Here is an 11,158-nt window from a genome sequence, read left to right as displayed (position 1 = left end):
TATTTGCCATTTAAGTGTGAGACGACTCATTCCTTCTCCAGGAAGCCTTCCCAAATTCCTCAGTCTGGATCTGGTGTCCCTCCTCTGGCCCTCACAGTCCCCAGTACAGACCTCCACTTCTGAGTCATCTTTAATTACTGGTTTACATAGTTATCTGTCTCTCCACTAGATTTGCAAGCTACTTAAAAACAGGTTCTGGATGTTTCATCTCTCCATCTCCAGCCCTAGCCCAGTCCCTGGCACACAGGAGGTACTCAAAAATATTCTTGCTGAATCATGCATATTGAATGAAGTCACCCTTGAGCTTATTCCTCCACCTCGCTGCCACTTTCCACGGGAAAGGGCAGAACGTTCTCCCTGTTGCTACAGCATATAAGGTTATTCGGTAAATCCTTATAAAAGCCAGCTTTCCTCTTATTTATAGGGAAGAAGTATGGATAATACTGTATCTTCAAAGTGGAGACCTCTATGTGAGAATCAAAGCATTACTAAATCTTGTAACTCACTGAAAGACCAAGAAATATAGAAAACACTTTTAACTGAGCCCATGTATTTGGTCCAGGTTATTACTATCTTCTGTCAGTGGTCTCTAACACCTCTTTCCACCCCTTCTAAGAGCTTAGTACCAAAGTGCAAAAAACCCAGAATTTCAAATTCAAGGACAAGTCACTGACTACAAAGTCATGACTCACTACATTTCATCCTTCTTTCCTATCATACACTGATGCCTGAACTGGTTTTATTTACAGTGTGAAAGGTTTGTTTTGTTTTGTTTCCTTGTGTTTTTTTGTTTTTGTTTTTTTAATGAACGCACTGAAATACCTTTCGTTTATTATCCCCTTCCGGAAAAGACTCCCTGTACAAAGTTGTGAAGGTAATTTGGTAAAGCATTTCGTTAGAAGTCTAACGAGAGTTTCTCCTTTAATCCTGCTCCTTCCACTATTCCCTCCCTTAGTCCCCCCCCCCCCCCCGGGTTGCTATTGCAATTCAGTGGCATTTGCGCCACAATCAGCATTTCTTCCCGTTCCCTTCCCACTCCCACCCTCCTGGGAGGCAGAGAAGGAGGCCCATAGGAGAAGGAGAAAGAACCCCACTACTATTCAGCCTGCTCGGCTCCCTACAGGAAGTGATCTTTCTGCTCTTAGGCCAGCCACACGCCTCCCAGCCAGCCAGCAGCGCTAACTAATTAGCACACGTGATGGGAATTGGAAACAAAGTCGCCAACAATAGGAGCGTGGGAACCAGGACTGAGCCGCAATTACAGCCCCCCTCCTCCACTCCCACCCCCCCCCCCCAGCCCCGCCCCGCCCAGGCCAGCGGCGGGCGACTCACTGTCCGCCCCGGGGGAGGGCCAGCGGGATCCCGGCGCCCGGGGCCTCCCTGTCCCGCGCGTCCCTCCAGTGGTCCCGCCGCTCCTCTGCTTCTGGGAACGTCCGCACACAATAGGGGGAAAGCGTGTTTAGGGAATCTCAGCTCTTGCCAGGTCATGCGGCAGGTCAGTTACCCTTTGTTGGGGAAGAGAGAGGGAAGAAAGACGGTCATCACATAGCCTCCTTGGACAGCTTAGGGACCCGCCAGCTTAGGAGCGCTGGCTGCGCCATGAGGGCTGGGCACCCCGCTGACCTCTGCAGGGAGCCGCCGGCTCCCTCGAGGAACGCGCTCGGGTCCTATTCTGTGTGTGACAAGTGGCCCGCCTTCCCCGCGTGTTACTGCAGTAGCCTGAGTGCAGCGAAGGCAAGCCAGAGACCAAGGAGGAAGAGAGCCCGTACAGCTAAACCGGGCTCCCGGGATCCAGCTGTAAGCCGCTGTGCGCGCATGCGCCCAGAGGTCTTGTCCAAAGTGGTTTCAGAGATGGGCTGATGGAAATTTGCTTCTGATCTTACCCAGTACGCTATATTCCATATAGGTTAGCTTTATTGAGCTATAATTCACATATCATATAATTCATGCATTTGAAGTGGGCGATTCAGTGGTTTTTAGTACATTCACCAGAGTCACTTTGAAAATATTTTCATCCTCTCAAAAAATCATCCTTTAGCTTTCACCCCCTCTATATCCCTCCCTCCCTGACTTCCTAGCTCTAAGCAACCACTAATGTACATTCTGTCTCCTACAGGTTTCCCTAGACATTTCATCTAGATGGAATCACGTGTCACCTTTTGTGATTGGCTTCTTTCACTTAGCATGTTTTTAAGGTTCATCCATGTTGTAACATATATCAAGACTTCCTTTTTATTACTGAATAATATTGCATGGGCTACAATCACATTTTCTTTATCCATTCATCAGCTGATGGACATTTGAATTGTTTCCACCTTTTAGCCATTGTGAATAATGCTGCTATGAACATTCACATGCAAGTTTTTGTACGAACACGTTCTCACTTCTCTTGGGTGAATACTTAGGAGCAGAATTGCTCAGTGGTGTGGTCAATTTGTGTTTAACTTTTAAGGATACTGACAAAGAGCTTCTACCTACCCAACTGAGCCACCCACGCACCCCAACAAAGAGCTTCCAAATTGGCGGTACATTCCCGACCAGCAATGTATGAGGGTTTTACTTTCTGCAGATGTCCCCAATACTTGCTATTGTCTTTTTTTTTTTTTTTAATTACATCGACTCCAATGGGTGTGAAGTGTTTTCTCAGCCTTTCCAGTGCTAAATTTCTGAAGTCTTTCTCAGTGTAAGAACTGGACCTTGAATAGTATATCCTAGAAGGGTCATGAATGGTAACAGCGAATCAGCTGCTAAAACACAATAGTATTACTGCTTCCAGTGAAAAGTGAAGTAAAAAGTAATTATTTACCAACCTGTGTCTGATATCATAGAGCTGGCCAAGAAAGCTCCAGTTAAGAGCTCACTCCATCTGCCACTTCCCCATCCACACCCCCACCCCATTTACAAATCTTAGCTTCTACTGTCTGTGACAGGCAAGCTATTCTCATACTATGTGATTAAAAATGACCCTGTATATTCAAAAACTTCAACTGGCAGTAAAACGTTACTCTGGTTTGTGTTGTCCAAACCCAAAGTTATTTTCCTGGAGCCAGGGTGTTTGATCAGGTTTCAAGTTTATTTAGATATAAGCATAAATTCTCATTTATAGGAAACTGCTTTTATAATAACAGTTATAATGTTTCTGTTTACATGACTAGCTACAGATCACCAAAGGGGTGGGTTACCATGTTACATTAAAAAAATTCAGACAGTAAGTTGTATTTATAGCAACCAAAGGGGGGGGGGATCCCCTCCTGGCTTAACCTAGTTATTTTTCAAATTCAGAAATGACTGTCATAATCTTGCATTTATTTCAATGTAGTACTTTTCTTAGGCAAAGATGTATGTTGCATATAGTGATTAAAGCAGGAATATGTTTTAGTTGGAAGAAGTCATATTTAACCCGATGAGCAGCAAGCATTGCAGGTGACACATGTATTGCATCCCTGCCTTTCCTTGGTTTTGTGTGGCTCTCAATCCTGGCTGCACATTAGAATCACCTGGAGAGCATGGGCAGCACACTTAGGCCAAACACCATCTCAGAAGATATAAATCCCAATGCCCAGTTTTTGTTGTTTTTTGGAGGGTCAGAGGGGAAGCTAACTTCAGTGTTTTGTACCAGATCCCCCAACAGACCAAGTGCAGCCAAACTGAAGTCGGTCTAACCCATCATTCTCAAAGTGTGGTCCAGGATTCATAGCATCACCACCCGGGAACTTGATTGAAATGCTTATTCTTGGACACAACCCATACTTACTGAATCAGAAACTCTAGAAGAAGGGCCAGCTCTCTGGGATTTAACACGTGCTCCAGGTGATTCTGACGTGTGCCAAAGTTTGAGAACTACCGATCTGACTAGACATTCTCCACTTTGGCTGTACATTGGAATTGCCTGAGAACTTAAAAAAAAAAAAATACTGATGGCTGCCTGGGCTCCAGCCCCATAGATTCTGATTTTGATTGTTTTGAGGTGTGGTATAAGAATTGGGATTTTTAGCAATTGCACCCCAGATAATTCTAATATATTCCTAAAGTATGGTTCTGAACAATCAGCATCAGCTTCACCTGAGATTTGTTTGACATGCAAGTTCTTGAGCCTCCTCTAGATCTACTGAACCAGACGCTTTGTGGGCGGCGCCCCAGAATCTGTGTTTTAGTAAGGCCTCCCTGTGATTTGCATGCTTGCTAGAGTTTGAGAACCACTGATATAAACATAGTTCTAGGGTCTGAAGTTGGAATATATATATATGTATATATATATGTATATATATGTGTATATATATACATATATATATACATATATATATATTTAGGTGAATCATAATTCAAGACAAAATGATGGAGTGGGCCCTGGAGGAACACAGTTTCTCTGTTTATGTAATTACTACATATTATTAAGTTTTATTATTACCACTGTAATGTGCACCTAGTTTTTAATTATTTTGCCTTTGTGGATTTGAAGGATGATCTCCTGTATGCTTTCATCTTTTATTTGCTCATTTATTTGGGTTTCAGGTGTCTGTACATTTCAATTGACACAGGGGGGAACAACGGGTCCCTTTCTTCTCTGTGGAGCTCTTCCCATGGGAAATTTACGTTGGGAGACCATGGTTTCTCGAGTAGGCAGTGACTTTCTTAAAACATCAAACCACTATCAACGAAACCATCCCCACATTCAAATAGCTCAATTTAGGAATTTAACATACGTCCTGAATTAATTAGAAAAGCATGAAGTTCTTACCATTTGAAAGAGCCCGACTGACCTCAGAGATAACATCGGCGAATACTGTGTATCCCATCACGATCTTTCGATGGACTGGAAGATACACCACATTTCTCCTTCACTGTCCTCTGGTGGAGCCAAGCTTCTCTCTTAGCAAAGACAAGCAGCTTCTAGATCAGTGGTTCTCAAAGTGTGGTCCTTGGATCAGCGGCAGCAGCAGCAGCAGCAGCTTGCCCTCCAGGTAATTGGATACATGCTGAAAGTGGAGAACCACCATCATAGAGCAAGAGATCTGAGAATGATTCTTGATTCGCTGCCTGGCGGGGCCCTCTCCTCTCCACCTAATGACATGCCAAGTTATTGTTCCAGGTTATTTCAGAATTCCTTTCCCTCCTTCTTTCCCTCCCTGAAACCACAACCTTGATCCAGGTTCATTCCTAGCACATTCTCCAGCTCTAGGCCTTCTTCCTCCTATGTGTGTATTCTTTCGATATCACCTCAGCTGTGTGTGATGGGGAGTCAAAATCTCCCCCTTCTGTTTCTGAACCCAACTGGATTGTCTTGTCCCATGTGTCACTTTCTTTGTCCTCATGGGCGAGGAAATCACGTTGTGCTGCACTATCCCTCTCCTGCCCTGACTCTGTACACTTGGGACCCTCTTCTCCCCACTGAGGCACAGACCACCACCCCCTCTCCTGTTTTCTCTCCTGACTCCATAAATGGCACAGCACAGGGAGAGGGAATAAAGGCAGCAAATTGCTCTTGACCCATTGTGTTGAAGTGTCTATTCTGGCACAATTCTTTCTTCATTCACTATCCACATATTCTTCCTCCCTGGCTTGCACTTACACGCGCGAGTCCTAGAAACCAGATTTCATGGATAAACACGCAGAAGAAGCAGTGTGAAAATTCCTCCTAGAGAACAATTTGGATGGGCTTGTAGTTTCTTTACCTGTCGGTCTTTTTCCAAAACAAAACAAAACAAAACAAAGACGAACAAAAAACCCATAAACAAACAGAGACAGAGGGAAAATGCTGAGAAAGATGACACTCTGATGTGCTCTTGCAGTCTTCTCTAAGACTCTTAGTGTGTTCACACAGCTTCGTGTTGTGGGCCAGACTGTCCAATTCAAGAAAGAATAATATTTCTAGTCTATAATACGGTGACTGGTGTAATCAACTCATAATGTTTAATAACTGTAAAGCAAAATTTGTGTGCATGCGTGTGTGTGTGTTTTAAGGGGCTCAAGGTTCACAACGATGCAATACAAAGAACTGGTTGTGAAACTTCTCTTTCAACGTACTCAACTCCCCTTCACTGCACCTCAACTTGTTAAGCATGTGTGTCTACTATGTACTTACTAGCAATGTGTCCTAGCAGGAACTCTGTAAGATATAATAGGGATCTGCTGTACCATCAAAGTGCTCTGGAGCTTGTCAGTAAGGATTGAGTTTGGGGGAAAGACTAAAAGAAGGTAGTATTTATCAATTAGACAACATTGATTTAAAAATTAATTCTAGCCAAATTTCAAGAAGAAAAACTCAGTAAATGTTGCAAATTAGCAATAAATGGTAACAAGAGAGTATGATGTGTGTGTGTGTGTGTGTGTGTGTGTGTGTGTGTGTGTGGTTTATGTATTTTAAACCTTCGTGTTTTGAATGGAACTTTTAGACATTAAGGCAGTATGGATTAAGCACTAAAAAATTTAACATGGGCTGATAACAGAAATTTTGGTTAGGGTCACCAATTTAAGGAATACTTGAAATTTCTTAACATTTTTGGGTTTGCTTAACTAACACTGGCAAAATATTAACTCTTAAAACCGGGTGTGAAAATTTACTGAGAGTCATATATCTTGCAGAGGACAAAAACTTTTAACTCAGAGCTGTGGATTCTCAGAAAGCTACACTTGGAGGTTTTATGCTTTTGATTAAAAACTTTAAAGAAGTGCTTTAGTATATATTATGAAAATTGCAAATGAATTGAGGCAGTGATGGGTGATAGCACATAGAAGCAAAGACAAATTGGGGCATCTGGGTGGCTCAGTCTGTTAAGTGTCTGACTCTTGGTTTCCACTCAGGTCACGATCTTGTGGTTCGTGAGTTCGAGTCCCATGTTAGGCTCTGGGCTGACAATGCAGAGTCTGCTTGGGATTCTCAATCTCTCCCTCTCTCTCTGCCCCTCCTTCACTCACTCTCTCTCCTCTCTCAAAATAAATAAACTTAAAAAAAAAAAAAAAAGGAAAAGGAAGCCAAGACAAATCAAGCTACCTAAGAGCCAAATACATTCTGATTTTCAAAAATTATGGCATGTGTTAAACCCTATGAAAAATTCTGCCAACTCATATTTCTATTACTTGTTTCCTGCTCCCACCCCCCCGCCCAGTGGAAAAAAATACATTAGTTTTAGTCTATGTGCTATGTATTATAATTATGAATACAATGTAACAAACATAAAACCCAAATAGCCAAAATAGTTAAGTATTTTATAGTCGTTTTATTTTTTACTATTTATTTATTTATTTAATTTTATTTTTTTTACGTTTATTTATTTTTGAGACAGAGAGAGACAGAGCATGAGTGGGGGAGGGGCAGAGAGAGAGGGAGACACAGAATCTGAAACAGGCTCCAGGCTCTGAGCTGTCAGCACAGAGTCCGACGCGGGGCTCGAACTCACGGACTGCGAGATCATGACCTGAGCCGAAGTCGGATGCTTAACTGACCAAGCCACCCAGGTGCTCCTATTTTTTATTTATTTTTAATGTTTTTAATGTTTACTTATTTTTGAGAGAGAGATACAGAGACAGAGCACAAGCAGGGGAGGGGCAGAGAGAGAGGGAGACACAGACTCTGAAGCACGCTCTAGCTCTGAGCTGTCAGCAGAGAGCCCGATGTGGGGCTCAGACTCACGAACCTGAGATCATAACCTGAGTCAAAGTCAGGTGCTTAACTGACTGAGCCACCCAGGTGCCCCTCTTTTATAGCAGTTTTAGATGGTAAAAGAAAAGTTTATTCAATTGTACATTTTATTAAAATCTGAGGAAGCGAGTTGTGTTCTCCAGAGCATGCTTTCAAGGAGGGTGAAGGATCTGCCTGCTGCACTCAGGAAGGTTGTCCACAGAGGGATGGCCACAGTTGTAAGACTGGCCTAAGGAAACCTCACTACCACTTCTGGGGATTTCATATGACAGGGAGATGAGGTGAAGACCTAAAGAGGGGGTCCTGCATTCATTTGTCTCATGTGCTAATGAGAGGATCAGGAAGGCCAGGTCTCTACAGTGGGAACTTGCAGCAGAGATAAACCATCTCTTCATTTCATTGTCATTTGATGAGTAGCTCAAAAAGGAGAGGGACAGGAAGGAAGGTTCTGGACTGAAGACCCAAGCTCTTGTTAAATGGTGATACTAACCAGAAATACTAAGTCCTTTGCCATTTGTTTTGGGGGGGGGGGGAACTTGTCCTATTTCATTACCTTATAATTAATAAGGCATTTTAAAAAGAGAAGTCATTGAAAAATAGAAAAATATGTTTGATGCTGTACAAGTGGGGCCTTTTAAGTGGGAAAAATTTGTAAAAACCTTTTGGTTGGCTCTTTCAATGACTGGAAAGGAAAATATATTCTAACAGCTGTGAAATAGGGACACATCCATAACAGAAACCGTAATAGAAATGCCTATTTACAAAGATATTCACATTGTGTAAGTTTTGAAACAGGAGTTTTCTTAGTTTGGGCTGCTAGAGCAAACCACTCAGATTGGGTGGCTTACACAACACAAATGTATCTGGTCACAGTTCCTGGCTTGTGGAAGGCTGCCTTCTCAATGTGTCCTCACAGAGCAGAGGGACAGAGCAAGCTCTCTGGGGTCTCTGCTTATAAGGGCACTAATCCAGTCATCAGGGCCCCACTCTGTGACCCTGTTTAAACCTAACTACTTCTTAAAGGCCCCGTCACTAAATACCATCACACTGGGGGTTAGGGCTTCATCAGATGAATTATGGGGGACGCACTTCAGCCCATCTTTCACTTCATTTTTCCTCTTGTAATTGGAATGTTGCCTGGGCCCATTAGCCTTCGAGTATAAATAAAGTCACATTAATACCCAGATTATAATGATTCTTAACCCTTCCTGCCTGTCAGACTTCGACCCCTTTCTGAGTTCTCAGCCCCGCCTGGGCAGTGCCTCATAGCTGTTCAGGGCTGAGTTCACCACTGCCAGGTGCGCCCTAAGACTGCTGCTTGGCCAAGCCCCCCCACCCCCCGGTGCATTACCCTGCACCCTCACAGTGCCATTTGGTGGTAAGTGTGCATGTAGGGGTGGGGTAGGTATTGCAGAACGACCCTGTCCCAACCCTGAATCATGCTGTTACTGGGGTGCTGATCAGCATTATTTTTTTCACCGGAATAATCATACAAACACCTCCTTCAGCTTCTGGTCCTCATCTTTCTCTCTACTGAGACTCAAAATCTGTCCCCTCAGTTGTTCTCTTCTTCCTCATCTCTGCCCTGGGCCCCTAAATTGAAAGGTAATAACACAACACAAAACAAACAGAAAACCGACAACATTCCTTTCAATCTAAAACCAAAGCTCCAAGGGTACCTGGGTGGCTTAGTCCGTTAAGCTGCTGACTTCAGCTCAAGTCATCATCTCGAGGTTATGTGAGGTCGAGCCCCACATCCGGTTCTTTGCTGTCAGCGTGGAGCCAACTTCGGATCCTCTGTCTCTCTCTCTCTCTGCCCTTCACCCGGTCATGTGCTTACTCTCTCTCTCAAAAATAAATAAACATTAAGAAAAATTAAAAACAGAACTAACAAAAAAGCACACCAAAGCTCCAGTGTATATCAGTTCAGGCACTCAGACAACCTAGGGGGCCAGCAGCGTACTATTTTCAAAGACAGAGTCCGTGGGTTCCGGTTGGGGGTTCACCTGGAACCTCCTGCCACACTTCGAATTTTAATAACTTAAAATCATTTTAGACCTATTCATAATAAATATCATATAAATATCAAATAAATCTCAAATATCAAATATTCATATAAATATCTATAATAAATATTTTAGCACAAAAGTGCTAAAATGTGAAATACTTAGAAACAGGACCTAGAGAAGTCGTCTGACGCACTGTAGCAGTATTGGATGAGCATGTAGGCAACTAGGAAAAAGACCCTCACTTCCACTGAAGACAACTCCGAGCGAGTTCTGAGGAGTCGCGATCCATAGACTTGCTTTTGGGACACCATAAGATAGATCTCAATTATATCCGGAGTTGTCTCGAAAGTATGGAAATAAAAAGGAGTTGAATGATTTAAATTGTGAAAAGAATACACTACAAATTAGTATTTGAATTACTTTAATTGGAAAATAATATGCTGTAAATTGCTATTTGCATCATTTTAATTGAGAGGAGAATACTTACAATAAATTACTTTTGGAGGAAAAGAAGGCATCATGGAATCAAACCAATCGCAGGGATTCAGATATGACTTTGGGCAAATTTCCTACTTTTTCTGCCTGGTCTTCCTCTTTGAAAACTAAGAAAAATAATAATTCCTCCTTCCTGGTTTAGTGTAAGGATTAAATTACTTATATATAACAATTTTAAAACTGTGCCTGGCATATGGTAAGTGCCATAAAAACGTTTGTTATCAAAAAGTATTTATACCGGGGGTGCCTGGGTGGCTCAGTCGGTTGAGCATCCCACTTCAGCTCAGGTCATGATCTCACGGTTCATGAGTTCCAGCCCCATGTTGGGCTCTGTGCTGACAGGTCAGAACCTGGAGTCTGCTTCAGATTCTGTGTCTCCCTCTCTCTCTGCCCCTCCCTTGCTCGCATTCTGTCTCTCAAAAATAAATAAACATTTAAAAAAATAGTAAAAAATAAATTTAAAAAAGTATTTATACAGAAAAGATTAGCATGGCCCCTGCGCAACAATGACACACAAATTCATGAAGATTCCATATTAAAAAAAAAAAAAAGCATAAATTTCTTGAAGGAATTGGTCTCTCAAATTAGTGAGCAAAGAACTTTCAAAGCAGAAGTTATATTACCAGAACTCAACAATACTTTTTATTAAGTTGCTTTTCACTTATGCTCAATTAAAAAAATTTTTTTTAAGTTTATTTATTTTGAGAGAGAGAGAGAGCATAAGTGAGAGAGGGGCAGAGAGAGAGGGAGAGAGAATTTCAAGCAGGTTCTGTACGGTCAGTGAAGAGCCTGATGTGGGGCTTGAACTCAAGAACCATGAGATCATGACCTGAGTGGAGATCAAGAGTCAGATGCTTAACCAGCTGAGCCACCCAGGTGCCCCTATGCTTAATTTTTTTATGGGTCGAAAGCAAAATGCATCTGTCCTTACGCTAGGACAGAATTTCCCAAAGTCTGTTTTTTGGGTATGCTATTTCAGTGGCCTATTAGCAGATATTATATGAACAAAGGGTTC

General features: G+C 42.5%; 1 pseudogene; it reads left to right on the top strand.

Moving 5' to 3' along the window:
* The first annotated feature begins 10,598 nt into the window (after window positions 1-10,598).
* LOC132664932 (U6 spliceosomal RNA) lies at window positions 10,599-10,684 on the top strand (annotated as a pseudogene).
* The last annotated feature ends 474 nt before the right edge of the window (window positions 10,685-11,158 follow it).

This window comes from Panthera onca, chromosome F2 (assembly GCF_046562875.1).
Source record: "Panthera onca isolate mPanOnc1 chromosome F2, mPanOnc1 haplotype 2, whole genome shotgun sequence".
Classification (NCBI taxonomy): Eukaryota; Metazoa; Chordata; class Mammalia; order Carnivora; family Felidae; genus Panthera; species Panthera onca.
This window is presented reverse-complemented; position numbering and strand designations above follow the sequence as displayed.